Source organism: Lactuca sativa, chromosome 8 (genome assembly GCF_002870075.4).
Source record: "Lactuca sativa cultivar Salinas chromosome 8, Lsat_Salinas_v11, whole genome shotgun sequence".
NCBI lineage: Eukaryota > Viridiplantae > Streptophyta > Magnoliopsida > Asterales > Asteraceae > Lactuca > Lactuca sativa.
The window spans coordinates 117,452,343-117,479,105 of NC_056630.2; the positions used below are offsets into that span (position 1 = coordinate 117,452,343).

The 26,763-nt window shown below is 42.5% G+C and overlaps 1 pseudogene; it reads right to left on the reverse strand.

Annotated features, from left to right (window-relative positions):
* Positions 1 to 13,235: 13,235 nt before the first annotated feature.
* Positions 13,236 to 13,363, reverse strand: LOC128128340 (5S ribosomal RNA; annotated as a pseudogene).
* Between the last annotated feature and the right edge of the window lie 13,400 nt (positions 13,364 to 26,763).

Below are 26,763 nucleotides of genomic sequence, written 5' to 3' on the forward strand. Positions count from 1 at the left end.
GATAGCAATTAAGAACTGGTAACTCGTTTTCGATTTTCATTTTCTAATATCAGATGGATTTCAAAAAAAAAATGTAGTTAAGAACATATGTTAGCTTTTCAAAAAAAATGGAAGAGTTATCTTGATTAGAAAGTTGTGTAGGCTGATGGATTTTAGTGTATCTACAAAAATGTAGTTACTTTGAGTTAGATGAACTACAAATGAAAACATAGACTAATTAGGGATTTCAATATATCTAAAAGTGTAGTTAGTCTATCTGGATTTTGTAGCTTGTATACATGAAACTTTCAACTTTCAATCTAGAGTTGATAGTTTAAGTTTAAGCTCAAACAATTTTCTTCTTCATATATCTTTTCCTCTAGATTAATCCACTGATGCAGATCGTGGGGATGTGCAAAAAGGAAGTGCAGGGATATTTTTATATAAGTAGATTTATGGAAAGAGGATACGGCTCCACTTGTCTTTGTAAGTACCTTCTAAAAGGTACTCTGTTTCCTTTTTGTGTTAAATAGATCTTCATGTCACATAGGACACTTAACTAACAATGTTCTTGCTTTTCAACATTAAGTTGCTATCAAAAGGCTACATAGTTATTTATATATTCTCTGTTATTTTTGCTCCTTTTTTCATTACTTGTTTCCACCTAAATTTTTCTCTTTGATACAACCTAATGTTGTCTTGTGTTACACCCCCAGCCGACGGCAGAATCGTTGGGCGAGTGACGAAAATCGAATATCACAAACATAGTATATATCAAACATTAAGCAATCACTTAGAGTTTTACATCACATACGACATAGTTATATCTTACTTTGTTACATGTTTCATGAGCAATCTTCAACGACTCAAAAAGAGGACATAAAATGTAATTTATAACAAAAACATAAGACAATGATTCCATACTCCTCGCGTGGATTTCTTGCCTTAATTTCCTGAGAATACATGCTAAAATACGTCAACATTAATGTTGGTGAGTCCTACAGGTTTTGACTCCACATATTCTTAAAATAACATAAGATTTTTATAAAAAGAAATATAGAGATAGAAACCTTTATCCTTTTCAAAACATATTTAGACAAATTTTCACCAAGAAATGATCATTTTATTGTTGTATAGGTTGTACCAGCATTTCTAGTAAATGAGTCTCTATTTGTCAATTTTTCAAATGATAATCATTATTATCGGTTGTCATTTTATTAATCTAAAAACCAAAGGAATATTAAGTATGTTAAGATTTCTCTTACATATCTTATCTCTCTAACCAAATTACGATGGCAGTTAATCCCTGAGTGGACTGTAACATCCGGATTTCCAGGGACATTATCGTGTATGTTATCCTTGAGATTAAAGGAGGGACTCGATGATTTGAGGGACCAACTCACCGAGTCGATTCGAGTTGATCGCGTGAATTTAATGAATGGACTCGACGAGTCAGAGGAGGGACTCGTCGAGTAGATTCTGGGCAGAGAAACCCTGATTTCCCGGGTTTGAGGCCTATTTAAAGGAACTTATAGCCTCATTTGCGGCTACCCTTCTTTGAGAGCAAACCCTAAACGTGTATGGAGAGCCATGAGAGTCTTAGAAGCTAAAACTTGGAGTAAACTAGTGCATCTCTTGAGGAGAAGAGGAGATCACCCATCAAGAGAGCTAGAGAATCAGTAGATCTGGTGTAACTTCGTGCAAGGGCTTGAGTAAGAGGTAAAGCTTGCACCTTTCTTGTTATTTTTCTTAGATCTTGTAGATATGGAAGATTAGGGTTTCTTCCACCAAAATTGGGACTTTGTATGCATAAGGTCTCTCACGAGGCCTAGACTTCGGATCTGGACCTTGTAAGGTCCAGAGAGTCCAAAGATTATAGCTTTAGTTAACCATTGAAGAGTTATTGTGGTTAATCATCCTTGTTAGAGTTATATTGGCATTGTGAGCTTTATATGCCATGTTTAAACGTAAAGCTTGCAGCTTTACGTGACAATCGAACCTCAGGATGGTAGATCTAGTGTTTGGGGTGATGGATCTGCCTTAAATCGTCTGAATGAACTCACCGAGTCGATGAGCTGACTCGACGAGTTGGTTAGGGTTTGTCCTGAGGAACTGAATTAGGCGATAGCTTGACGAGCTGAGCTGGACTGTCACGAGATTGCTGAGGAAAGTAAGTGAACTCGACGAGTCGCAAGGGTGCACTCGGCGAGTCGGGTCAAACATGGACTGTTGACTTTGGGGCTTTGACCAACATAAGTAGTAGAGACCATGGAGGGGTAAAGTGGTCTTTTATCCACTTCAAAGAGTTAAAGAGAGGAAGAATAGCCTTCAGTCATTAGAGTTGTGATTAGAGTATCACTTAGAGATATCCATCCCTTGTGTTAGGCGAAGGCTAGTTCGAGATTCGGGAGCGGGGTCTTTACTTGCTACTAGTCAGGTGAGTCTTCTCACTATACTTTACCTAGAGTGGTAATTAGAGTTATATGACAGAGTATCTTGTATGCTATGTATGTGATTGTGATACAGTGCGTTATTTCTATGTGATTTATGATGTGTATGTTCCAGAGTTTACAAAGTTAGAACCGGAAGGTTCACAGAGTTAGGACCAGAGCGTCCATAGAGTTATAACCGCGACTAGCTAATATGTGTTATATGTGGTATTTTGGGGAACTCACTAAGCTTCGTGCTTACCGTGTATTGTGATATGTGTTTCAAGTATCTCAGAGGATCGCGGGAAGGCACCGGCTTGATTGTACACACCAGAGAAAGAGTTATGTTTTGAGGATCCTGGATTATTAATGGAGTTGTGTTTTGTAATTTGAATAAACGTTATTTCCATACAAAATGTTATGAAAAGTATGCGATTTTAAAATGAAAAATTTGTTTGAAAAATTATGGTGTTACAAGTTGGTATCAGAGCCTTGGTTTGAGGGATTCGGACGCGCCTTCTGGTAAATCTAGACTCAAACTGAGGATTTGAGAAAAAATTTCAAAGAAATGATTTTTCTAAAGCGGACAAGAGTTTCTAAGAGAAAACGAGAAGGAGCAGTGTGTACAATTAGCCAAAGCCCGAACGGTGATTTCCCAAAATACCCTTACGTTTGTGTTATGAGATATTTATGAGATATGCTATGAGATATTATGCATGATAGAGATAGGCTAGGTATTTCATATGTTAGGACTAGAGTGGCCTGATTTGTGATGCCTTAGCCTAGGAGTTACTGTTATCTGTAATGTGCTTTTGAGTATGTGTTGATTAAGAGTATCTAGCAGGAATCCTTTTTAGAGAGGGATTTGAGTAGAGGAGTAATCTAGGAGAGATACCTAGATGAGCATTTGTGGAGTCTACTGAGAGGGTAGTTAGATGCCCACGTGGGGGTGAAGTCGCTTGAGTTCGGTGGTATCCTACATGTAGGAGGAGAGCAAGTAGGATAATAGCGTATAGTGGTTTTACATGTTGGTGGAGATTATTCGATGCCCGAATGTTGCTTGCTTCGTGCTTTGTGGACTCTTGATGACAAGAGTCAGCTACTAAGTGAATATGACGATATTCAGGAGGTAGATGGTTAGTATCATAAGGAGTTCTTCAGCTGCTGATGGCGGAGAAGTGTGAGAACCCAGGAATAGCCTAGGAAAGGGTGATCTTAATCAGATGAGTACACTAACCGAGTTGGATAATCCGCAGAGGAGCGAACACGCATGACGGGGTTGGTGATTGAGAAGGTCGAGCAGCTACTTAGGGACTCGGGGTTGGTCCGTGTGGAAAGTAGGGGTAGATGTGGCAGGTAGTATGGGCCCGTACTACTGAAAGCAGAGGACCCATACTCGATACAGGGAACATTCCGGAGGTTTGAAGTAGCAGATCGAGAGGTGATTTCATGGTTCGAGTACCATGATTTGCAGCAGATCGAGAGGTGATTTCATGGTTCATGTACCATGATTTGCAGCAGATCGAGAGGTGATTTCATGGTTCGTGTACCATGATTTGCAGCAGATCGAGAGGTGATTTCATGGTTCGTGTACCATGATTTGCAGTAGATCAAGAGGTGATTTCATGGTTCGTGTACCATGATTTGCAGCAGATCGAGAGGTGATTTCACGGTTCGTGTACCATGATTTGTAGCAGATCGATAGGTGATTTCATGGTTCGAGTACCATGATTTGCAGCAGATCGAGAGGTGATTTCATGGTTCGTGTACCATGATTTGCAGCAGATCGAGAGGTGATTTCATGGTTCGTGTACCATGATTTGCAGCAGATCGAGAGGTGATTTCATGGTTCGAGTACCATGACCCGTGGCAGTTAGTGTTATTGGTTCTACCAGTTATTCTGTGGTGATTGGTTAGACCGAGATCAGATGTGAAAGATTATGGGGCCAGAGGGCCATGAGGAACAAGTTTTAGTGGAGCATCCATTAAAAGGGAAATCGAGTTAGCTACGAGGGATTGTTGGTGAGATGCCAATTGGAGTCACAAGACTCAGGAATGAGTAGAGATGGCGGTTGTGGAGGATTGTGGCATGAGTTGAGCAATCAGCCGATGGTGGAGATGTCACTTTCTGTGACCTGAGTGGTGCTATTTCTGTTCCTATGGGAAACACGGGAGGTATTGAGATTTTTGGTTTCCACGGTTAGGGGTGAGCCTTGTGGGGTAGCTTTGGTTACGATCTTTCATCAGAGTATTTGGGCAGTATATCTGTCGAGAGGTAATGTTAGAGCCTGAGCAGGTTGTCAGCGAGGACTGAGATGGTTAAGCACAAAGATACACCCTATCTGAGCATAGTAGGGCATGTATTAGCTGCAGCGGCAGACAATCAAGAAATGGATATTGGGGCGGTGGCTCTTATTGTCTATGATGGGTATCGAGTGTGGTAACGATGAATCCACTCTTATTACAACCCACATGATGGAACGTTGGTTAAAGAGTCGGGGATGAGGAATATGTTAGTTCGTTATTTTCAGACTGAGAGCCATGGTTACGAATGGACAATTGAGATGTATGGTAGTGGGATGGTATGAGATTCTGAATGACTAGAGGTAGTGATGATGAGAAGTGTCTGAGGATTTCATCAGAGATTCGGAGTATTTGGAATTGCTTGACCTCCATCAGGGAGATCATCAAGCATTGCGTATCACCTTCTAAAAGTAGGTGTGATGTTATTGGTAAAACAATTTGTGGGTTAGATTGTTGGCAAACCAATTGGTGATGGATCGAACCCTGAGTGGGGGAGAACCAGCTACTTTTGAGGAGATCAAAGAATTGTTCAAGAGCGGTTAGAGAATTGGATAGAGAGGTCTACGGTGCGAATTCCTGACACCAAGGTTATTGGTGGTCAAGGAGAGGTGCAGAGCGAGATAATACATGTGGTACGTGTTTGAGAAAGGTTGAGTGTCTCCATGGCAAGTGGTCGTTGGTCGGACGCCTTGTGGTGGTAAGGAATCCTTCAAGGTTAAAATGGTGAATTCGAGGTGGTTGGCTTGCGAGGTTAGTTCGGTGGTTGAGAATTTCTGGTTCAGAGTATGGGCTATTATATGTAGTATGGGAAGGGAAGAAGTTGATTGGGCAACCAACTTCAGGGTCGTTATCAGTATTCTTGCATGAGCTTTGATAATTAGAGGAGGAAGTTTCGGATTGTCATCTTTATGTTCTGAGTCGTTGGTAATTTCTCCGTGTTTTAATTTGGAAGATGGAGTATTCCGGTGTTACAACAAGAGAAAGATCGGTTGTGAGATTTCGAGGAAGCAATGCGGTATCTGAGTATGATGCCATGTGTATGAGATCAATGGTGGAGTCAATGCACTGCGAGGCGTTGTGATGGTATTCCGGGGTATCTGAGTTTAATGTCCTAAATCTCGGATTATTTTGAGTTTTGAGTTTGAGAGGACAAGTGGTGTATCAAGTGTCTATGGTTCCGGTGGGGGCCCTTAGGCCAATTGACACCAAATGGATTTATTTGAGAATGTGAATTGCATCGAGGAAAAGAGGTTTTGTCATGACGGTGGTTGTCTAATGTAGTGATGCTTAGTTGGATGGGTGTATGTACCTATCTATGTTGGGCCGCAGAGCATGAGTTAATGATCGCGGCGTGGTGTCAACCTGAGGATGAGATTGTGAAGTGGTAAGAGTAAATGCGGTAAGACTGCAGGGAGTTGCAGTTTCAATAAGTCAGTTCAGAGAGGTTGTGGTGATGCTACGGGGAGCCGTAGTACTCACTATTCAGGGAGGGGTGTGGTGATGCTACAGGGAGTCGTAGTACTCACTATCCAGTGAGAGGTTATGGTGATGCTACGGGGAGTTGTAGTACTCACTATTCAGTGAGGGGTGTGGTGATGCTATGGGGAGCCGTAGTACTCACTATTTAGTGAGAGGTCGTTGTGATACTACGGGAGCCGTATGTAACGACCCAAAAATCACGACTAAAAATTTCTTTTAAAACATTACTAAAACTAGATTTATAAACAACGTATCATAAGTCAAACATAACTTTCAAGTATTAAATTCAAAACATAATATCATTATCAGAGTCAAACATTCCCAGGCTAACTGACTATGGTGTGTATTCTGCAATCTTCCCGAGCTCCTCTTTTGAAAACCGAGTACCTGAAACCAAAACTGAAAATCGTAAGCACGAAGCTTAGTGAGCTCCCCCAAACTACCACATACCATACAATAACATATAAAGCACATACTGGGCCTTGCCCACTGCATCGGACCGAAGTCCGGGCTAACTGGGGCCTTGCCCCCTGCATCGGACCAAAGTCCGGACCAACTGGGACCTTGTCCCCTGCATCGGACCGATGTCCGGGCTAACTGGGGCCTTGCCCCCTGCATCGGACCGGAGTCCGAACTAACTGGGACCTTGTCCCCTGCATCGGACCGAAGTCCGGGCTAACTGGGGCCTTGCCCCCTGCATCGGACCGAAGTCCGGGCTAACTGGGGCCTTGCCCCCTGCATCGGACCGAAGTCCGGACTAACTGGGGCCTTGCCCCCTGCATCGGACCGAATTCCGGGCTAACTAAACAGAACATAGCATAAACATATCAACTAGCATGAACACACATATACTGCATACTACATCAGGCCGTGGCCCGGAACACATAACACATAATTCTTGTCTGAGCCACGAAGGCATCAAACATACTAAATACTGCATCAGATCAAAATCCGGAAACTGCTACTAGCTAAACGGGTCGGCATTGTGGCCTTAGACCCGTTCCTACTGGAAGGAAACTCACCTGAACTTCTGAGCTCTACTGATAAACCTCTGGCTGCTACTCGACAATCCCCTGAACCGCTGCTCCTCTAGCTCTCCGAGCTATCAATATACATATAACACTTAGTCTGACAGTCAACTAAGTCAATTCTGGTCAAAGTCAAAATCCTGGTCAAAGTCAACCTTCCAGGTCAACCCTACTCGTCGAGTCCTCCTAAAGACTCGCCGAGTTCATAAGCTTAGGGTCTTTCTATTCGCGACTCAACTCGCCGAGTCATTCTATGACTCGCCGAGTCCAACTAGTTCCAAGTCCTGTCCTGTCCAACTCGCTGAGTCACCACCCGACTCACTGATTCGAGTCTCAACACGAAGGGTTTGAGGTTTCGCGACCTGACTCGCTGAGTCCACTAATAGACTCGCCGAGTCCAAGGCAATCTTCAACCAACTCGTCGAGTTGTTCTTCCAACTCGCCGAGTTCATGCTTAACTTCATCCGACTCGACGAGCTGTTCATCTCACTCGTCGAGTTCCTCCCCATCTTCAAGCTACTCGCCGAGTCCACTCGAAGGACTCGCCGAGTCTATTCAGATCTTCATACATGCAGAGGACTTTTCAGTCATGCATGGACTCCATACTGCAGATCTACCCTTCCCAAGCCTATTCCCCACGTAAAGTTGCAAACTTTACGTGTACAGAAGGAGATCTAGGCACCATACACCATAAACTTAGGGTTTGAGACAAAGGGGCTCAACAATCAACCCATAGACTGATGCTTTATGATTCTCTAGGCCAAGATACACATAGATCTGAAGTAGCAACTTCAGATCTGGGCTTCTAACTCGAAATGGCTCAAGAACTTGCCCTAAAAGCCCCAAATCCTATGATAAAGGTTGATCTAAATGCAAAAGAGGTAAGGTCACGACTCATTACCTTCAAATGCTCTGGAAGACCTCACAAACTCTGGATCTACTGCCAATTCTTGAATCCCTAATGTGAGCCTTCTTCCTTCTTCCTTCAAACCACCCAAAATGGCAAGAAAACTTGAATGAGCAACAATGGAGGCTTAGGGTTTCTAGTTCTGGACTATAGGGCCGCAACTGAGCCCTAGGAAAGAGAATAAGATGCTTAAATAGGGTACCAAGTCCCAAATTTAGGGTTTCCAAACCCAGACCTGACTCGCCGAGTCCACTTGCCGACTCGCCGAGTCGGTCAATTGCTTTACATCCGGATCCCGCTCCGACTCGCCGAGTTTCTCCCTGGACTCGACGAGTCAACCCTCTTCAACTTAGGGTTTTTCCTTTCCTTTCTTGACCTTTCTGATTTCGGGTGTTACAACTCTCCCCCACTTAAACTAAACTTCGTCCTCGAAGTTTGCTATGGCCAACTGTTCTGCGAACTGCCTCCAACTCTCTGCCTGGAAAAACTAATAACCTTTCGTCCATCACTCCAGCCACTCACAGTGCCGGTCACTACTGTTGGTACATACTGAATCCTTCTCTTTTCTACAATTTCCTCTATGCTACTTCCTCCGACTGAAAATCCTGTTGCCCCTCATCCGCCTACCGGGTGTACTGAGACTACCCAGGTCTAACTAATCTGCCGATATCTGAGTTACCGGACTCCCACCGGTCACTACACTCCATCGCAATCTCCTAGTCGCCTCCAACGACTTCTGTAGATACTTCGATTATATATAACTGTTCTATCCACTCTGCCGCTCATACTGAAACGATGCTGCTGGAACTAGCTTGCTTATATCCCATCTGATTACTCAACTCCTAGTAACTCGAGCCTTCCATCCTGAAAGAAAAGCTTCCTGCCTAGCTATCCTTACAGATCACTTATACTTGGCAGAAGGCTCAACTGATCCTGCTGAGAGGGACTTGCCATTTCCAAATCAACCAACTATACGGTCAGCACTTGCATTCCAACACAAATACTAATACTATCCAAAACTCTGAAACTTTCCAAACACTGAACTGCCTGCAATACTGAACATGCCTGAAACACTAAACTGCCTGAAACACTGAACTGAATGAAACACTAAGCTGCCTGAAACACTGAACTGACTGAAACACTGAGCTGCCTGAAACACTGAACTGACATATGGCTGCTTCCCAAATATCTCGAGACCCTCCTGGTCTCCAATCATTCGTCGGTTATTTGCAACACTGAGTTCCAACTCAACCGTGGAGTCAAAGGACTCCTCACTTAGTCGCTCCCACGACTTCTGAACGAAATCTCTCTCTGGAACTAGTCTCCACTAGTTATCCTGTCACTGTGGCTCTAGCAACCTTCCGATCCAACCGATCGGGTCCATACGTCAAATCCTGACATCATCAATTCCACGACTAACAACATGATGGCTCCTAGACTGACGGTAGCCCTTAACATACCCGAACCCCAACGGTCCACTGCTACTCTGATCTCATAACTGATGTGACGATCTATAGCCAAAATTGCTGACTTAGCCATAACTGAACCATTTGGGAAATCCGAAATCTAACCCGTGGATTCCCATATCCTCACTGCTGCACCCGAACTGGTGGGTACTACTGCTTTCCCGCATCCAACACGCGCTCATGCTACCTACCAATCTGATAAAGGCTGCGACTACGCTCGCGGACTTACAACTCTCTAATACTATCTGGCTGCTAGTGAATGCTACGGCTACCCCCTTACAACACCACTACTACTATCTGACTGCTAGTGAATGCTACGGCTACCCCCGCAGACTTACAACACTACTACTACTATCTGACTGCTAGTGAATGCTACAGCTACCCCCGCAGACTTACAACACTATTACTACTATCTGACTGGTAGTGAATGCTACGGCTACCCCCGCAGACTTACAACACTACTACTACTATCTGACTGCTAATGAATGCTACGGCTACCCCCGCAGACTTACAACACTACTACTACTACTATCTCGAGGACATCCTGACTATCCCTAGTCCCGCTAGTGATTCCTCATCCTAATTTCTCAAAAACATCCCTCGGTCTTTGAATACTGCATCATCCTCGACATCTTGTATCCTTGATATACTTAGCGCTTCGTCAAGGAACTCTTCGGCTTGGTTCCCAAACCAACCGTCTACTAATCCGAATACAAGAAGCTATTGTTGGGAAGTTTCCAAACTCCCAACTCCTGAATCTACACAATCCTGCATGCTGACGCTGACACTGGCTACTAATACGTAGACATCTCTTGCTAACCGTTCTCAGGATCCTCATTCTGACTCACTTGAGCCTCTACAGGTGGTCCTCCAATCCTGGATTCTCAACCAGCTTCTAACCATTTCGATTACATGAACTAACTGCTGGGAAGGTCCTCGAACTCCCGATTCTGAACTTCTCGATCCATCGATCACTGTGCTACTATCATTTCCTCTCAGAGGCCGCGCACTCATTCTGAGTCCATGTGGCTCTTATCCTTGCATACTCGGAGGGTTCTCCCCCACTTGGATTCGGCTAGATCCTTACTGCTCACTGGTCGAAAGGATTTCCAACCTTCCTTCCATTAAAAGGGCGACATGCTGCCCACCGACGTTTACCCTTGCCAGCGCTCCAACTAACTCTTATCAGATCCGCACCCTTCCTGCTATCTGACTGAGCACCCTTCGATCCTTAACTATATTTGCTTTAGGGACTGCATTCCGAGAACCTGCGTTTGGGGTGCACATCCCCAAACCACCTCCTTACTGACCGCTAGCTGCTCCACTAAAAACTCTGGGTTATCACTACTGAAAATATAACTGATCATTACCCGACTAACGCCTTCCGCAAGTAGTAAGGCACTACTGCATCTTACACATACATGCTACAGTTACTGTATCCGAAGTAACCTGATCTAGAGGGAACGACCTCCAATTCACCATTCTAACTCCAAGGTATGCAGATGGCATAAAACTCAACCACAAGCAGGTAATACAATACCCCAACACTTAAGCTTATTGATAACAATGCAGCAACATAATAATAATATCACAAATAATAGCTGACAGAAAAGCAAAAGATACATACCTCCATCACTCAGTGCTGCTCGTATCCCTACTAAAATCTACCGGAAAACTCGGCTCCGAGCTGTAGGCGCCCTTGCCCGACCCTGATGTCCACTGGCGGCTCTCGAAGTCCCAGGGGCAGGAGCTGACACCTGCCATGCTGTATACAAACTTGGACAGTGGGCCTTCTAGTGGCCTCTCTGACCGCAATGGAAACATATCGGGTCAAGTCCTTGGGCAATGGTAGTAGTACAATCCCTGCTGATATGACCCATTCGACCGCATCTGAAACAGCCCAAATCATCACCATTTCTACGCCTGCACACACCCATGTGCGTCCTTCCGCACTTCCCGCATCGACTGTGGTTCTGATAGTTCCTCGCCCTCAAATCCGAACCCTTGGGCCTCTTACCCGAACCTGAGGCTACCTGAGTCTCATCCGCTTTCCTCTTCCTTTCTGACTCCCTGCCCGCCGATTGAACAACAGCTGTCTGATCCTGGAGCCTCTCGATCAATCTATCAGTGATCCTCACGACCATGTCGAGTAGATCCTCGTGAATGGCTCGCGAAACTTCCTCAACTATCCAATCATACAGAGGTCTCTCTTGGAGACAGGGTGCCCCACTCACTCCTGTCCCATGATGGCAGAAACTAGAAATGGGATCTCCCTCCCTGATGGATCCCTGAACTCCATAAGATTCGGGACCTAGACGAGCCCCAAACTGTCCTGAAACTATCCCGGCCTTAAAGGCCTCAAGATGACGGTCCATGAGCTCCACAATGGCCTCTCTAACCGAACCGAAAATCACTGGAGTCTGATCAATGATGTTGCGCGTGATCTCTGCGGAAATGAAATCCCTCATCTGATCATCAAGCTGCCCGGCTCTAAAGCCCGAGCCAGATCCCTCCTCGACGTCTGAACTGCTAACTGGTAGCTCGCGCAATGTCACCATGCTGAAAATATAACAATTCCTGATCAATTTACACACTACTGCTGAGGGATTTCTCACTCACTCCACCATTCCTTGGTTTCGTCTTGGCCCCTCTTGAATCGAGTACGGATCCTCTGCTTTCATTAGTATGGGCCCCTACTACCTTCCACATCTATCCGCACTTTCCTCAAGAGTTACCTCAACTCCACCAAATCACTTCTACTGATCTCTGCTACTCCCATCCTAGGCTTGCCCTAGGGAACTTCTGACTCCACCCAAACCAGTCCTCAGCTGCTGAAGGCCTCCTTGTAATGCTAATTAGCCACCACCTGAATACCATCACATGCAATGAGGCTCGGATAATCCTTCGAGTAAAAGTCTCGTCCCTACAACGGTTGGACTCAGACAAGAGCTGCGCAATAGGGCCAAATCCATCACTCTGAGATTATTCAATCCTGATCACATGTGATGTAACGTATTCACCTAATGGCTAACTCCCATCACTCAGAATCCCACAAAGCACAAAGCAAGCAGCATTCGAATAAAGGAAACATACTTAGGCAAAGCTATTCTCATAACAAGAAACTGCACTAGCATACAATGCTAAGCTCATACTATCAGGCATAACCTACACAAGCTATCCTGCTACTGTCTACTCATTACTAGCAGGAAATCCTTATCAAGCTGAACACATAAAGCAGGCACATAAGGCATCATCCTAGATCCTTAGTCCTATTCTAGCATGTTGTTCTACTGAAGCTGGAACTGAAACTGAAACTGAAACTGATACTGATAATCATAACATAACTTGTATGGGTAAATTGGGAGTACTTACTTGAGCTCGGCTGATTGCATGCACCACACCCTTTTCTCTTTTCAAAACTCTTTTTGCTTTTTCTAAAACTCTTTTCTTTACACGTTTTCTAAAATTGTTTTCTTTTCTCAAAATTCTTTTGTAACTACGATTTTTCTTTTGAAAACTCTATACCACTTCCTTAGTTTGAGTTCAGGCACACTCGGAAGTGCGCCCGAATCCCTCAAACCAAGTCTCTGATACCATTTGTAACATCCCCCTCTGGCACGTATCACAATATTGTCCGCTTTGGGTCACTCGACACGAGGACTTCCCAGGGGGTCACCCATCCTGGTACTACTCCCGCCCGAGCATGCTTAACTGCAGAGTTCTTATGGGATCTGCTGCCCTCACGGCTTTAAAACGTGTTGTGACAAGGAAGGTATCCACACCCCTTTATAAGGAAATGTTTCGTTCTCCTTCCAAGCCGATGTGGGATCAGATCTAACCCATTTTCACCCCCCCATTATAGGGTTCGACGTCCCCATCAAACACATCGACCCGTGCCCTGGCTCTGATACCAACTTGTAACGACCCAAAAATCACGACTAAAAATTTCTTTTAAAACATTACTAAAACTAGATTTATAAACAATGTATCATAAGTCAAACATAACTTTCGAGTATTAAATTCAAAACATAATATCATTATCAGAGTCAAACATTCCCAGGCTAACTGACTATGGTGTGTGCTCGGCAATCTTCCCGAGCTCCTCTTTTGAAAACCGAGTACCTGAAACCAAAACTGAAAACCGTAAGCACGAAGCTTAGTGAGCTCCCCCAAACTACCACATACCATACAATAACATATAAAGCACATACTGGGCCTTGCCCACTGCATCGGACCGAAGTCCGGGCTAACTGGGGCCTTGCCCCCTGCATCGGACCAAAGTCTGGACCAACTGGGACCTTGTCCCCTGCATCGGACCGAAGTCCGGGCTAATTGGCGCCTTGCCCCCTGCATCGGACCGAAGTCCAGACTAACTGGGGCCTTGCCCCCTGTATCGGACCGGAGTCCGGACTAACTGGGACCTTGTCCCCTGCATCGGACCGAAGTCCGGGCTAACTGGGGCCTTGCCCCCTGCATCGGACCGAAGTCCGGACTAACTGGGGCCTTGCCCCCTGCATCGGACTGAAGTCCGGGCTAACTAAATAGAACATAGCATAAACATATCAACTAGCATGAACACACATATACTGCATACTACATCGGGCCGTGGCCCGGAACACATAACACATAATTCTTGTCTGAGCCACGAAGGCATCAAACATACTAAATACTGCATCAGATCAAAATCCGGAAACTGCTACAAGCTAAACGGGTCGGCATTGTGGTCTTAGACCCGTTCCTACTGGAAGGAAACTCACCTGAACTACTGAACTCTGCTGATAAACCTCTAGTTGCTACTCGACAATCCCCTAAACCGCTGCTCCTCTAGCTCTCCGAGCTATCAATATACATATAACACTTAGTCTGACAATTAACTAAGTCAACTCTGGTCAAAGTCAAAATCCTAGTCAAAGTCAACCTTCCAGGTCAACCCTACTCGCCGAGTCCTCCTAATGAATCGCCGAGTTCATAAGCTCAGGGTCTTTCTATTCGCAACTCGACTTGCCGAGTCATTCTATGACTCGCCGAGTCCAACTAGTTCCAAGTCCTGTCCTGTCCAACTCGCTGAGTCACCACCCGACTCACTGATTCGAGTCTCAACTCGAAGGGTTTGAGGTTTCGCGACCTGACTCGCCGAGTCCACTAATAGACTCGCCGAGTCCAAGGCAATCTTCAACCAACTCGTCGAGTTGTTCTTCCAACTCGCCGAGTTCATGCTTAACTTCATCCGACTCGACGAGCTGTTCATCTCACTCGTCGAGTTCCTCCTCATCTTCAAGCTACTCGCCGAGTCCACTCGAAGGACTCGAAGGACTCGCCGAGTCCACTGATGCTTTATGATTCTCTAGGCCAAGATACACATAGATCTGAAGTAGCAACTTCAGATCTGGGCTTCTAACTCGAAATGGCTCAAGAACTTGCCCTAAAAGCCCCAAATCCTATGATAAAGGTTGATCTAAATGCAAAAGAGGGAAGGTCACGACTCATTACCTTCAAATGCTCTGGAAGACCTCACAAACTCTGGATCTACTGCCAATTCTTGAATCCCTAATGTGAGCCTTCTTCCTTCTTCCTTCAAACCACCCAAAATGGCAAGAAAACTTGAATGAGCAACAATGGAGGCTTAGGGTTTCTGGTTCTGGACTATAGGGCTGCAACTGAGCCCTAGGAAAGAGAATAAGATGCTTAAATAGGGTACCAAGTCCCGAAATTAGGGTTTCCAAACCCAGACCTGACTCGCCGAGTCCACTTGCCGACTCGCCGAGTCGGTCAATTGCTTTACATCCGGATCCCGCTCCGACTCGCCGAGTTTCTCCCTGTACTCGACGAGTCAACCCTCTTCAACTTAGGATTTTTTCCTCTCCTTTCTTGACCTTTCTGATTTCGGGTGTTACACCGTAGTACCCACTAGTCAGCGAGAGATTGTTGTGATGAAGTGCTCTCTGATCAGAGCTTGACGCAGAAGAGTCTTAGGCTTGGGTAGCCCTAATATTTGACTTGTGGAAGCCTGGGGTCGAACCAGGGGAGAGACTGGGGTCTCCATGTTTGTCGGAAGTCGTTATATTCCAAATGGAGTAGAGGTTTTCGTAGCCAAGGAAGTGAATTAGTGAGGTACGCATGGGTTGCGAGTCATGATTCATAAGTTGAGTGGTTCATTGGGGTGAGTGGTTCCAGCCCTGGGTCAGATCAAACTCTCGAGTTTGAGTTTGGCTCTGGTAGTGCGTTGAGTAGGTAGAATGAGATTTCGGATTCAGAGCTGAATCTCATTTGGAAGGGGGTATTGCTTCCATCTGGTGCCTTAGACCTGAGTGGGTCAAGTTGTTGGTGTGAGAAAACCGCGAAGCGAATGGGACTAATGAGTAGTAGACAACAGAGGTCGAGGGTGATACGAACTCCGTATTCGCTCGAGGAAAAGCGAACTTCGTGACTAGTGTGTCACATTGGGCCGAGTGAGCTAGTGTGGGAAGGAAGTCAGTGAGACATGTTGAGGTATGCAATGGGTAACCATCAGAGGATCAACTGCTAGGTCGGGAGATGACCTGGTACTTAGTGTTCAAAGGGATTTTAAGAAGGGAGATGGGGTTTGATTATGGTTCAGTGGATGAGTCCCTGGTGTGATGAGATCCTTCCATTCCTTGATATGTGATATGGATTGTTTATCATGTCTGGGACGAGTGATCGGTAGCCAGTCGGGGCATGGACTTGTTTTATCAGTTCCCACTAGAGAATCAGAGGGGCAGTAAGCTATCGGGGTTTGTTCTTCAAGGAGCGAATAACGTGGAGACGTCTAGAGATGGCGGTCTGGCTGTGTGTCAGGCTACTAGAAGTTCCAGATTCTAGAGAGTCGGAAGGGGTAGCATAGGGGCAGATGGGTCTGTCCTTTTCCAGGGAGGAGTTCCTGTTTGGATTCGGGTGTCCAGAAAGGAAGATATTTGTGTGGTAGGAGACCCTTTCGATGGTGTTGTTTGGTCATTTGATTAGATCCATATGTTGTGGAGGAGCGATTTCGAGGGAGAAATCTAATTCAAGTGGGGGAGAATTGTAACATCCAGATTTCCAGAGACATTATCGTGTATGTTAACCTTGAGATTAAAGGAGGGACTCGACGAGTTAAGGGACCAACTCGTCGAGTCGAGTCAAGTTGACCGCATGAATTTAATGAATGGACTTGACGAGTCAGAGGAAGGACTCGCCGAGTAGGTGCTGGGAAGAGAAACCTTAATTTCCCGCGTTTGAGGCCTATTTAAAGGAAATTATAGCCTCATTTGCGGCTACCCTTCCTTGAGAGCAAACCCTAAACGTGTATGGAGAGCCATGAGAGTCTTAGAAGCTAAAACTTGGAGTAAACAAGTGCATCTCTTGAGGAGAAGAGGAGATCACCGATCAAGACAACTATAGAATCTGTGGATCTGGTGTAACTTCGTGCAAGGGCTTGAGTAAGAGGTAAAGCTTGCACCTTTCTTGTTATTTTGCTTAGATCTTGTAGATATGGAAGATTAGGGTTTCTTCCACCCTTGTTGGGACTTTTTATGCATAAGGTCTCTCATGAGGCCTAGACTTCAGATCTGGACTTTGTGAGGTCCAGAGAGTCCAAAGATTATAGCTTTAGTTAACCATTGAAGAGTTATTGTGGTTAATCATCCTTGTTAGAGTTATATTGGCATTGTGAGCTTTATATGCCATGTTTAAATGTAAACCTTGCAGCTTTACGTGACAGTCGACCCTCAGGATGGTAGATCTAGTGTTTGGGGTGATGGATTTGCCTTAAATCATCTGAATGAACATTTGGTCTGAATGAACTCACCGAGTCGATGAGCCGACTGGACGAGTTGGTTAGGGTTTGTCCTAAGGTACTGAATCAGGCGATAGCTCGATGAACTGAGCTGGACTGTCACGAGATTGCTGAGGAAAGTAAGTGGACTCGACGAGTCGCAAGGGTGCACTCGGCGAGTCGGTTCAAACATGGACTGTTGACTCGAGTTTGACTTCTGTTGACTTTGGGGCTTTGACCAACATAAGTAGTAGAGACCATGGAGGGGTAAAGTGGTATTTTATCCACTTCAAAGAGTTAAAGAGAGGAAGAATAGCCTTCGGTCATTAGAGTTATGATTAGAGTATCACTTAGAGATATTCATCCCTTGTGTTAGGCGGAGGCTAGTTCGAGATTCGGGAGCGGGGTCTTTACTTGCTGCTGGTCAGGTGAGTCTTCTCACTATACTTTACCTAGAGTGGTAATTAGAGTTATATGACAGAGTATCTTGTATGATATGTATGTGATTGTGATACAGTGCATTATTTCTATGTGATTTATGATGTGTATGTTCCAGAGTTTACAAAGTTAGAACCGGAAGGTTCACAGAGTTAGGACCAGAGCGTCCACAGAGTTATAACCGCGACTGGCTAATATGTGTTATATGTGGTATTTTGGGGAACTCACTAAGCTTCGTGCTTACCGTGTATTGTGATATGTGTTTCAAGTATCTCAGAGGATCGCAGGATGGCACCGGCTTGATTGTACACACCAGAGAAAAAAGTTATGTTTTGAGGATCCTGGATTATTAATGGAGTTGTGTTTTGTAATTTGAATAAACGCGATTTCCATACAAAATGTTATGAAAAGTATGCGATTTTAAAATGAAAATTTTGTTTGAAAAATTACGGTGTTTCATGGATATTTTTCCGATTTCTTGTAAGATGTTAGGAATTTCTGGGATTTTAAATATGTTATAACCAAACTCTTGACACTGAACTTTATTATCGCACCGGCTCCATAATAGGGCATGCTAAAGTCATTCACCCCATTGTATCTGATGGGTTTTATGCATAAGAACAATCCTATGTGCTCATACAAACCCTAATGCTCGGATCTAGGTTTCTCTATTGTACATGCTTTGAATCCAAGACTTACAAACCTAGTTCTATCATATATAATTCGAAATTATCATTAAGAAAACAGATCTAAGTGTTTTACCTCTTTCAAGTAGCCTGAAATCCTTGTAGTCTTCTTGATCTTGAGCTTAGAGTCACAATTGTAACTCCTCTAATGGTTCACAAACCCCAAAAGCAAGAAGGCAATATGAGAGAGGGTGAGAGATGCTAAAAATCAGCCCTAGGGTTCTCTTGGAATCAAGTGTAGCTGATTTCCATAGCCTAGAGGTCTTATTTATATTGCTGGTTGCTAGGGTTTTAGTCTAAACCCTAATGGTCAGCTTAATCACGAAGCAGCCCATAGAACCTTCTAGATTAGGGCCTTTGGATGAAAATATGATGGATCCCCATCATAATTTCGTCCCCCCCCCCCTTAGTCCATTAGGTTTCCCAGCCCAAAACTCAACTATCATACATTTGACAGTTTATACCCCTTTATTTAATTAATCTCTAGTCACCAAATTAATTCCTAATTAATTTATGACCAATACTAATTAAATAAATATGATTTCTCCTTTAATATATTATTCTTATAATATTAATAAACCACAATATTCTCTCTCTCTCTCTCCTTAAATTACATTATCAAGTTGCTTTGGAGAAGGCAACCCAAAAGGACCATGCACAACCAGGTCAAGTACATACCAAATATAGTCATAGCGTACATGATAGAGCCTACTGTAGAAGCGTAAGGTACTCGGCTCATATCAGCTATCTCTGCCTCTACACTCAGGCTCTGAGTCTTACTCAACTTGTTATTGTTTTGGATTGGCAACTCCGCTTTCTTGGAATTTTCCATACTAAAACGCTTTAGTACCTTATCCAAGTATGTATCCTGACTGAGTCCTATCAGTCTCTTTTCCCAATTTCTTACTATTCTTATTCCCAGAATATAAGCTGCCTCTCCGAGGTCCTTCATAGCGAAACATTTCCCAAGCTAGGACTTGACCTCCTGCAAGGTTGGGACATCGTTCCCTATGAGCAGTATGTCATCGACATACAATACGAGGAAGCTCACTATACTCCTACTGGCTTTGACATATACACAAGATTCATCTTCGCTTCTTAGAAAGCCAAACTCTTTAACCTTCTCGTCAAAACAAAGATTCCATCTGCGATATGCTTCTTTCAATCCATAAATGGATTTCTCAAGCTTGCATACTCTATTTGGATGCTTCGCATCGACAAAATCCTCTGGCTGATTCATGTAAACATCCTCAGCCAACTTTCCATTAAGGAAAGCGGTTTTCACGTCCATCTGCCATATTTCATAATCATGAAACGCAGCTATTGCAAGCATTACCCTAAATGACTTTATCTTCACAACTGGTGAGAAGGTCGCATCATAGTCAACACCGGGAGTTTGAGTAAAGCCTTTCGCAACCAATCACACTTTATGAATATGCACTTTCCCATCCATGTCGGTCTTCTTCTTGAAGATCCACTTGCACCCGACTGTCTTACGACCTGGTACATGATCAACCAAATTCCAAACTTGGTTGTCGTACATGGACTGAATCTCGCTGTCCATCGCCTGTATCCATTTCGCAGACTCCGGGCCTGCCATGGCATCCTTGTAGCTGCTAGGTTCGTCCAAATTTACTAGTGTACTATCATTAATAAATGTATCCCCTTCAGTAGTAATATGAAATCCATACAACTGGGGTGGAACACTAGCCCTAGTGGAACGTCGAAGGGGTAAGGACTCGTCAACAGGTTCAACAGGAGTTTCCTCCTCAAGTTGGGTGTCGGTGTCAGAAGTTCCTTCATCGCTTTGATCTTGAATCTCTTCAAGTTCAATTTGCCTCCCACTGTCTTCTTGGCTTATCAATTCCCTTTCTCGGAAAACTCCTCTTCTAGCAACGAAGACAACATTGTCACTCGGTCTATAGAAAATATAGCCAAAAGACTTATGTGGATAGCCGATGAAATAACACTTCTCACTACGAGGTTTAAGTTTGTCGTGAGTCTCTCATCTTACGAAAGCCTCGCAACCCCAAACCTTGATATGTGCCAACGAGGGAGCTTTCTCTATCCACATCTCGTGAGGAGTCTTGGTAACCTTCTTAGTGGGAACTAAATTGAGGATATGGGCGGTAGTATCTAAGGCATACCCCTAAAAAGCTATTGGTAACGAAGTCCGACTCATCATAGAACGAACCATGTCCAACAAGGTCCGATTACGTCTCTCAGCCACACCATTCAATTGTGGCGTCCTCGGAGGCGTCAATTGCGAAACAATTCTGGATTCCTTTAGATAGTCATGAAACTCAAGACTTAGGTACTCTCCTCCTCGGTCTGACCGAAGCATCTTGATTTTCCTGCCCATCTGATTCTCCACTTCATTCTTAAACTCTTTGAAATTTTCAAAGGTTTCTGAATTTTGCTTGATTAAGTAGATATATCCATATCTGCTATAATCATCCGTGAAAGTCACATAGAAGCAACAAGCATCCCTTGTGGTGGATCTAAAGGGCCTACACACATCAGTGTGTATGAGATCCAATAGACCCTCACCCCTTTCACAAGTGCCAGTAAAGGGTAACTTGGTCATCTTCCTAGGTAAACAAGATTCACACGTGTCCTTGTCCCTAAGATCGAATGACTCCAACACTCCATCCTTTTGGAGTTGGGCTATGCATTTCTTGTTGACATGGCCAAGGCGACAATGCCACAAGCATGCTTTGTCTAGACTAGTAGACAAATCAATATTCAAAACATTATTTCCTAAATTATCAACAACCATCACAGGTTCATAAATCCCATTACAAGATAATGCATTGAAGTAAAAGACACGATTCAAATAACCATTAATAGAACCATTACTATTATCAAAAGAATATATGAAACCTTGTCTAAACAATCCATGAAATGAAATAATGTTTCTTGCCATATCTGGAGAAAAACATTAATTGTTTAAATCTATCCCTAACCCATTACTCAACACTAAAGAATAAACATCGACTTTGGTCACAGTCGACGATCTTCTGTTTCCCATAATCAGGTTCATCTTTCCATGTTCCACCTCCCTACTTCTTTTTAGGCCCTGCATATCAGAACAAATGTGGTAACCACACCCTGTATCAAGAACCCATGAAGTAGCACATGAGGAGTTATTAGATTTAATAGAATACATACCTGCAAAGGTGGGCTTAATCTTCCCATCCTTTATATCTTGTAGATACTGAGGGCAGCTTCGTTTCCAGTGGCCCTTTTGGTGGCAGTAGAAGCACTCTGCTTCTTTGGGATCATAGGAGGGTTTAGCGAGGCCTGCTTTGGTCCCACTTGAGGATGAACCATCACAGGGCTTCCCCTTTTGGTGGCTCTTACATTGTGCCTTCCTCTTTTACCCTTTCCTTGACCTATTGCCATCACAGGAGCAGCCACGGCAGGGGAAGATGCAACAGATTTGTCTTTGAGGTTGCTCTTAGCAGTCCTCAAAAGTCCTTGGAGCTTGCTCAAGGATACCTCCTCCTTGTTCATGTGGTAGGTTATCCTAAACTGGTTATAGCAGGAGGGCAAGGAGTGGAGGATTATGTCGATAGACAAATCCTCATCAAACTTAACATTAAGTTTGAGAAGACAATCAACATACATCTGCATTTTCTGCGAATGAGAGGTTAGGGATTCTCTACTCCTCATCTTAGCGGTGATCATGTTAGTAATAATCTCATAGCGCTCTTGCCTCGCGCTCTGGTGATACCTGTCCAACAAATCCTGATGCATTTCATACGGATACATGTCCTCATAGGACTTTTGGAGTTCGAGGTTCATGGTAGCCAGCATGATACAGTGAACTTTCGTAGCATCACGCTCATGGGACTCAAAGGCGACCAACTCTTTAGGAGTAGCAACATCTGGGATAATCTTTTCAAGCTTTTCATCAAGGACATATTCTTTGTCCTCGTAGCATGTGATCATGCGATTGTACCTCAACCACTCGTTGAAGTTTGAACCATCAAATGTCACCTTTTGACATAGGTTCATCAACGAGAATGACCCAGAAGCGTTGTTGTTGTTGTTTGCAAACATCTGAAAAAGAAAGGAACAAAGTTTGATTAGAAATGAATCCCTAATTAAACACCCCAAATGAGAAATTAAGGCTAGGATCCAACAACATTATTTACAACTTAGAAAGGGATGTCGTAGTCTAAAAGTAAATAATTTGAAGGTAAGTGAATGACGATTCACTAATTCTCACCATGAAAAACGAAAAATAGATTTAGGTTTTAAATGTATTGAAAACTCCTAGATCTTTGAGATTCATTGAACTTTTCAATGGCATGTTTAAATCTCGATATGCACATCAAATTTGCGACTGTGATACCGAGGATCGCAAACAAATTGTGAATAACCATGAGAATCAATATGGTGCACTCAATGTCTCCATCACCTAATCAATGTGTCGGTAAACCACACACGCACCATTGATCTATGACAAACATCGAGTCACCCTTCGCTACCAATGTCATCCCCAAATTGATGTGCCGGTTAACCACACGCGCTCCACCAACGTTTGACAAGGGTACAAAGTGTAATTCCATGGATTAGCATCATTTTCACATTTTACCCTAAAGTAACTAAGATTGGGAATTTGTAAAACATGTAGTTACTTTGTATCTTACATTATACTTTTAATGAGTAGAGTGTTGCCCTATCCTACCCGTTCGGCTAACGACCCTCCACCAGTCAAGCAAGCGGTGGGTGTGAGTGTACACCCATTAAGCGCCATTTTATAGGCAGCAACCTTATACCCACCTTATAGACTGGCTTCGTGAATGAGGCCTACTAACGGTAAGACTAGCAGTTTAAGTTTTATATATATATATATATATATATATATATATATATATATATATATATATATTAATTAAGCTTGTAATAATACATAATAGTATAGGGTTGAATTTTAAACTTGTAAAATTCTAAGGGTTTGAAATTTAAATTATTCAAAATTAAACTTTTAATCACAAAATTCAAATTTCAAAACTTGAGGGAAAATTTTGAACTTTTCAAAACAAAAGGGATCAAATAACAAATAATTTAAATTAAACAATTAATTTCATAATTATCTATATTTGACCTAATCCATATTTAGTCATAAGATAATTACCAAATAATCTTAAATAATCCATATTTATCATATAAACAACTAATATTCAAAAGATTTGAAATTATCTATTGTTTTGGCAGAGATAATCATTTAATTAAAGTAAAATTCAGATTTTAACTTCAAAAAACGATTTAGGCATCAAATCCATGACAAAACAGCAACAAAATCTCAAAATCTCCTCTGCCTGACGCACAAACTCGCCGAATAGGGCCAACTCGCCGAGTACAGATACTGACTCGCCGAGTTGAGTCAGACAGAGGCAAGAAAACTCGATTTTCAGCAAGCAAACAGTTAAGCATCACATACAATTGAAACCAATCAAGGCTCTGATACCAATGATGGGTTTTATGCATTAGAACAATCCTATGTGCTCATAAAAACCCTAATGCTTGGATCTAGGTTTCTCTATTGTACATGCTTTGAATCCAAGACTTACAAACCTAGATCTATCATATATAATTCGAAATTATCATTAAGAAAACAGATCTAAGTGTTTTACCTCTTTCAAGTAGCTTGAAATCCTTGTGATTTCTTGATCTTGAGCTTAGAGTCACAATTGTAACTCCTCTAATGGTTCACAAACCCCACAAGCAAGAAGGCAATATGAGAGAGGGTGATAGATGCTAAAAATTGGCCCTAGGGTTCTCTTGGAATCAAGTGTAGCCGATTTCCATAGCCTAGAGGTCTTATTTATACTGTTGGCTGCTAGGGTTTCAATCTAAACCTTAATGGACAGCTTAATCACCAAGTAGCCCATAGAACCTTCTAGATTAGGGCCTTTGGACGAAAATATGATGGATCCCCATCATAATTTCGTTCCCCCCTTAGTCCATTAGGTTTCCCAGCCCAAAACTCAACTATCATACATTTGACAGTTTATACCCCTTTATTTAATTAATCTCTTTTAGTCACCAAATTAATTCCTAATTAATTTATGACCAATACTAATTAAATAAATATGATTTCTCCTTTAATATATTAATAAACCACAATATTCTCTCTCTCTCTCCTTAAATTACCTTGTCAAGTTGCTTTGGAGAAGGCAACCTAAAAGGACCATGCACAACTAGGTCAAGTACATATCAAATATAGTTACGGGCTTAGACACTAATCCAACAGTAACACATGGTAATGTTCGATGATGCTAACGCCAGAGCCAAAAATCCATCTTGTCATACGTAGTTGTAGCTAGCAACTCTGGGCGGGCGGTCATACCGTATAAGATCAATATTATGACACTTCTACCTAGCGTTAGTCATTTCCTTGCGGATTAACGGTTATATAATGGAGGGTCTCTACTAAGTATTGAGATTTTAGCTTTCGCAAAACCGGGAATAGTTTATAATGAATACTCAAACGGATTGGGTTTGGTATTAGGAATAAGTACAATAAACGGAATTGGTATGATGACCCTATATGGATTAGGTATGATAAACCTATATTGTTCATTCTAGACGTGTAGTTATTCGCCATTTAGGAAAAACGATACCCGAAGTTCTTAAAACTTCAACAATTTATTATTCTAGATATGAATTTGATATTGTGTTATCATAATAGTTAATTTTTGAATTTATCCAAGTTTGGATCGACCGGGAACCTACATTCCCCATATTTTATATATCTCATGCGAGGTTATTTTAATACCTTTAAATTTTGGAAAATGATACTCGATAAGTATGTATTTCTAATGACTTTTATACCGAAATTTTATGATGTAACGAAACCACATTAACCTTTAACAACTAGGGTTAACTCTATAATTTACTAAAACTATGTCTATATATAATTATTCACTGAAGTTAATAATCATGTTAAGTTTAACGTGATTATTGTATTAATGCAATTTTTCGTTGGAGTCCTTAATAGTTATTGCACATATTAGAAGTTCTAATTTATTAGTATAATATAACTATGACCATCTAACCTTCTAGGTGTATTTATATTTAGTTTGTTTTCTTTTCATATATATATATATATATATATATATATATATATATATATATATATATATATATATATATATATATATATATATATATATGTGTGGTTAGGTTATTTTGTTTTGACTATCTATTGTGTGCATGTATGATTGATTCTGGACCAATCATTTTAGTTATTTTAAGAAAGTAATTAATGCATATTACATGTTAAAGATATAATGGGTATTAATTACATCTTCAACATTTAATATGCATTAATTACTTTCTTAAAATAATTAAAATGATTGGTCCAGAATCAATCATACATGCACACAATAGATAGTCGAAACATTTGAACCTAACTCTATAATGCTATACAAAATAATTATATATATGCATTTACATTCCCAGCATTTATTTATAACCATGGTTTTTAAAACTTACTGCCATATCTAATCGTCCATTCTCTTCATACGTATTCATATCCCATTTATAGCAATTTGTATAATCCAAAATCATTTGTTTTAAATCCATTTTAGCTATCAAATATTGACCAACAAACATGTATTCTCCCCCAAACAATGAAATCAGAAATGAGGGGCCATAGAACTCATGTTAGTTGCAAGAGTCGAGAGTGTCGGGAAGCTCATGTTCTAAGCGGGATCCGGAATGGAAGTCTTGGAGTTGACCTAAGCATTGCATGGCAGAAGAACAATGAAGTCAGGATTTATATCCATCTGATCAGAACCAAACCCGCCACCGGGTCGTCCCGTCGGAACTGTTTAGGCCACCGGCCACCATGCAGGTGCCGACTGTTCATGGTGGTTGATGGACGTGTTTTGATCAGAAAAGAAAGGGAGTTATCTGAGATTGATGGAGGAGCAAGGAAAGGATGAGTGGAAGCTATTTGAGAGTCAAACAAATGTAGGCAGGAGGGAAATGGAGGTGATCACCGCTTCTTCTTCTCTGATGAACTATGCCTATAGGGCCTGTTTATGATTGGGGAGGTTGCTTCAACTGGAAATGGTGGTGATCAGGAGGTATCTGGGTTAGTTTTCCATCGAAGATATAAGGAAGAATAGAGGCTGGTTGGAAATGGCAACAACTTCGGTTGTTGTTGGGCTCTTTTTCTGGTGATCAGGGAGAACACGAGAGTTAAGGAGTTTGGGAAGATGAAAGGAGGAGTGAGTGAATACCTTAAATGAGTCCAG